The following is a 5,368-nucleotide window of genomic DNA, read 5'->3' on the forward strand; positions in this document are numbered from 1 at the left end:
AATCCCCACATTTCAAAAACCAAGCCTCCCCTCCAAAACAACCCAATGCACCTCTAGAATTTAGCCCAGCTTATTGTCACGATTGCTTTTCCACAGATTTAAAAATGAACAGTAATCTCTTTTGGCTACTCCAAGTATCAAATAGCTTTGGTTTCTTTGTTATAGTAGTTCTATAGGTGGAGGAGAGCTATGAAGCCTAAGATAAGCATGAGAGAAGATGGTGTTATAGATGCTCTTGCTTCCGCAGTTAGGATTCTACTTTTAAAGTGTTATTGTAGTCTCTGCCTGGGTGTGGGCATGTGGGTTTAGATATTGAATTACATTCTCAGTCCAGTGGGGAGAAATTACATATTAATCCTATTATAACCTAGTCTCACTTCAACATTGTGAAAATCATGATAAAAAGAATATGGGTGATTAAAAGCCCAACCAACAACCTAATCACTGATGCACAGGTCCTAGCACAGACATGAGAAACATGAAAAAAAGCAAGGTTTCAAGATTTCTTCAAAAGCTACCAATTCTATAGGAATGGATTCTAAAGATGGTGATGAAATAGATGAGCTTCCAGACAAATAATAAAAAAGAATGATTATAAGAATGTTCAAGGAAATAAAAATGAGCACAGATAAACTGAACGACTTCAAAGAGAATGCAAACTAAGAGTGGAAATCAATTCATGCTATGGAATAGGAACTAAGTAGGTAGAATTAGTGAAAAAAAAGTCATTTTGAAAGGTTGTAAATGAAAACTCCAGCACATATACATATGCATGTGTGTATATATATGCATATATAGATATATCGCAGTGGAAATAAACAAAAGAATGGATCAGGTGAAGGCAGAATATCAGGGTTTAGAGACATGGTAAACAAATTAGAATCCCCAAGAAAACAATAAAAATAGAATAATAAAAACCAGTAACTGAAAATGTGACATTGGACACCATTTAAAGACCAATGTTGTGATTTTTGAGCATAGAATAAAAGGAAAAAAAACCACATTCAATATAATCACATCATGGAGTCTCCACATGTAAGGTGCAGCTCCAAGAAGCAGTTAAAATGGCCAACATATAAGACCAGGAAAAAGGAGTCCTCTGCATATTATATTATAGGCAAAAACTAAGTACACAGAAAAAAAGAATGTTGAGAGCTGCAACACAAAATCACCAAGATACACATAAAAGCAAATCCACAAGGAAACCAGATTTCTCATCAGAAACTGTAAAAGACAGGATGGAATGGAGCAATGGCTTTCAAGCGCTGAAAAGCAATGGTTGCCAACCTAGATTACTACATTCTACAAAACTCTCCTTCATAACCGAAATAGGACTTCAAGCCCACTAAGGCAGCACCACTGAAGGAGTTCTATGCATGGAAGAGGAAGGTAAATACATCCATTAAGCCACAGGAATGAGTTGAGCACAGTGGTGTACCAGCTCAGCAGGGGAAGAGCAGCAAAGCATCAAATATCACAAAAGCAACAAAACGACAGAAATCAATTACACATTTCCATAGCTGAATATAAATTGTCTCGATCCTCCAACCAAAAGACATAGACTGGCAATTCTATTAAAAAAAAAAAACAACAACAACAACAAAAAAAAAAACAGGACTCATCTTTTTATTGCTTGCAAAGTAAGTACCTCCCTGGCAAAGCCAACTATAACCTTCTGTATAAGGATGGAAACAGATATTCCAAGTAAATGGAACCCGAAAGCAAGCAGATGTAGGAACATACTAACATCTGTCAATGTATACTTCAAGCCAAAGTTACTCAGAGGAGCGAAACGGCCACTTCATATTGATTAAAGGAGCAATCCAGTATGAACATATAAAAGTTCTAAACATGTATGCACCCGTTTCAGAAAAGAAGCACCACAGTAACTGTGGCAGACTTAAACACCTTGTTCTTAATAACTGACAAACTATACAAAAAGAAAAAAAAACTTCAAAAAAGAAACATCAGAATTAGATGACAATGTAGACCAAATGGATTTAACAGGCATCTCTAGCATATTCCACCCAAGCAGTGCAGAAGACACAATGTTCTCCATAGCCTGTGGACCTTTCTCTATATATTTTAGGAAACAAAGCAACTTTTAAAAATACTTTGCATATGTGCAACTAACATACGAACTGAGTAGGTTAAATCTGGGAATGTATGTATAGACATATGTGCATATAATAATAATTCATGAAAAAAGAGGGCACTAATTTAAAACAGAGCAAGGACGGGTATATGAAGGGGTTTAGAGGAAGGAAAGGGAAAGGAGAAATGTAATTATATTGCAGTCTGAAAAATGAAAATAGTAAAAAATACTTTGCAAAAACTCCTTTTATTCTACCTGACTACAGTGGAATCAAATTAGAAATCCATAGCAAGAGAACATACAACACACACACAAACGGGTGGGTATTGAAAGGGTCACTGAATAAATCAGACAGGAAAATTAAAACTTCCTGTAATCAAATGAAAAGAGAAAGGAAGGGAGGGAAGGGAAGGAGAGAGGGAGGGGGAGAGAGACAGACAGAGACAAACAGAGACAGAGGAGCCTAAAACTCCCTGATATCGAATGAGCAAATAAAATATACCACAGTCTTTGGGATTCAATGGAAGTATTATTTTCTCCTCTTATGCATAAATTCTTTTCTTGTATAATATAATCTGAATACAGTTTCCCGTCCCTCCTCTCCTTCCAATTCCTTCCCACCTCCCCTCCCATTCAGATCCACTCCCTTTCTGTCTCCCATTAGAAAAGAACAGGTATCAACGAGAAAACAATAAAACATAACAAAACAAAGTATAAGATAAAAAGAAAGCCATCATATGGAAATTGGACAAGCCACACCAAGAGAAAACTAAAACTGGCCCAGGAGAAGGCACAAGTGTCAGATACACACCTGCTCTCACACTCAGGAGCCCCACAAAACTACTAAACAGAAAGCTATGGTGTATACACAAAGGACCTGGTACAGACATGCGTAGGCCCTGTGCCTCTGCTTTAGTCTCTGTGAGCTCATGCAGCCATAAAGAAAGAACTTCAAGGCTTTAGAAAAACAACAGCATGACAAATCCAAAGCAATAGGTAGAAAAAGTGATAAAGGCCAAGGAAAATTAACTAAATAAAAAGAAAAAGAACAATGAAAACTTCTAGTGAAATAAAGAGTTTCGTGCTTTAAAAAGATAAAGACCGAAAAACTCTTATTCAAACTAACTAACCAAAAGAAAGAGAAGTCACAATGTAATAAAATTACAGATAAAAAGAGCAACATTATACACAATACCAATGAAATTCAGTATTAGGACCCAGAAATGTTTCTGTCTGAAAGAAATGCAAGGGACAGAAATGGAGAAGTGACTGAGAGAAAGGAGGTCCAGTGACAGGCCTAACTTGGGATCCAGCTCAAGGGGAGGCTCCAAGGCCTGACACTATTACTGATGGTATGGTGTGCTTACAGATAGTAGCCTAGCATGGCTGCCCTCTGAGAGGCTCAACAAGCAGCTAAAAGAGTCAGATGCAAATATTTATACCCAACCAATGGACAGAGGCTGGTGACCCCAGTGGTTGAATTAGGGAAAAGCTGGAAGAAGCTGAGGAAGAGGGCGACCCTGTAGGAGGACCAGCAGTCTCAATTAACCTGGACTCCCTAGATCTCCCAGATACTGGAACACCAACCAGACAGCATACACCAGCTGTTATGAGGCCCCCAGCACATATACAGTAGAGGACTTCCGGGTCTGAATTCAGTCAGAGAAGATGCACCTAGCCATCAAGAGACCTGGAGCCCCAGATAGTGGGGAGGGCTGGTGGAGTGGGGGTGGGGTGGGAACATCCTCTTGGCAATGGGGGAGGAGGTATGGGATGTAGAACAGTCAGAGGGTGGACCAGGAGGGGGATCAAGTCTGGACTGTAAAAGAAGATTAAAGAATAAACATTTTTAAAAAGAATACTTACCGCATGTCTTATAAACCACTCTCACGATATCCAGAGTGGCACATCATTTTTTAATTTAAATATCTTATTGAGAGGTGAGGAAGAGGGACAGACATGGGTAGGAACAGAGATTAGAGGCAAAAATGGCAGAATCAAGGGACAGAGACAAGAAACAGGTGATCAAGAGAGGGAGGCAGGGAGGGAGCTAGGTTATGAGACCACGTGGCCACTTGCCACAGAGTGCATGTGGAGGTCCAAGGACAGCTTGCAGAAGTCATTTCATTCTCTCTCCACGAACTCCCGAGGCTAAAACTTAAGTTATCAGGTTTGGCAGTAGGTGCCCATCATAATGTTTCCTCAGGATTAGAAGCACAGAAGACACCAACAAATGTCATTATATGCTGACCATGCTCTTGGGCCATTTTCCTTAATGGGTTTTGTGATTTTCTGGGCTCACACTCTCGTCTCAATGGTTCTTGACATGCCATGCACCTTTAAGTTCTAAAATACTTATGGTCTCCATCTGGAGAAAGTAGTTGTTTACTGGGACTCTATCCCTGGATACTGGCTCAGATCATGGTAAACACTTGCTTGATACTATCATTAACTAAGTGGGCATGCTTATTTAAACAATTGTCTCATTTGCTAGCATTACCTAACAAGAGCTCCAGATTATAACAGTTAAATCACCTGGACTCAGGTTTTCTTTGTATAACTGTCTCCAAATGTATTTTACCGTGGACTTTATCAATAGGAATTCAAATGAACCACAACACCATGAATGAAACACACACACACACACACACACACACACACACACACAATTAACAGAGGTGCACCAATAATCATGTACAATATACTTGTATAGTTAACATAGTTACACTTCTCTTTTAACCTCCAAGCTTTGTAACACATAATTTTCCAATTTTTTGTCATATAGGTAAAGAAAGGGCAAGTCTCCATTCCCGTCTCATTCTTGACCACCTTCTGCCTGAGAACTCCACTGATCCTCTTTAGGAAGATTGGTATCTTCTGTGGTCAGTTTCTGAAAATGTACTAGACACTTGTCAGCTTTCTTCTGTGTTCCTTAGGTCCAGCTCTTCATGAACAGATGCCTGCTTTAGCAGATAGTGTTTCTGCTAGTTATATGCTGTTATCTCTTGTTTTTGCCAAACTCCTGTATCACTTAGGTCACATACAGGAAAATATAACCAATCTTAATCACCTTTTCATGTGTGTCTGCTGTGCTTTATACTGAACACTATGTACTGTACTGCACAACACAAACTCTGAGGTGCTCTGGCCAGAATGTCGATTTATACTGACTTCTGCATCTACTTGACAACTATGCTTTTGTGAATGACACCCATATTTGTGCAGTTCTAACAAGCTATACATGTAGCCTATGTCTGGGTGGCTACCCCTTCT

Source organism: Mus caroli, unplaced genomic scaffold (assembly GCF_978045245.1).
Source record: "Mus caroli unplaced genomic scaffold, Mus_caroli_1 scaffold_5, whole genome shotgun sequence".
NCBI classification, from domain to species: Eukaryota; Metazoa; Chordata; class Mammalia; order Rodentia; family Muridae; genus Mus; species Mus caroli.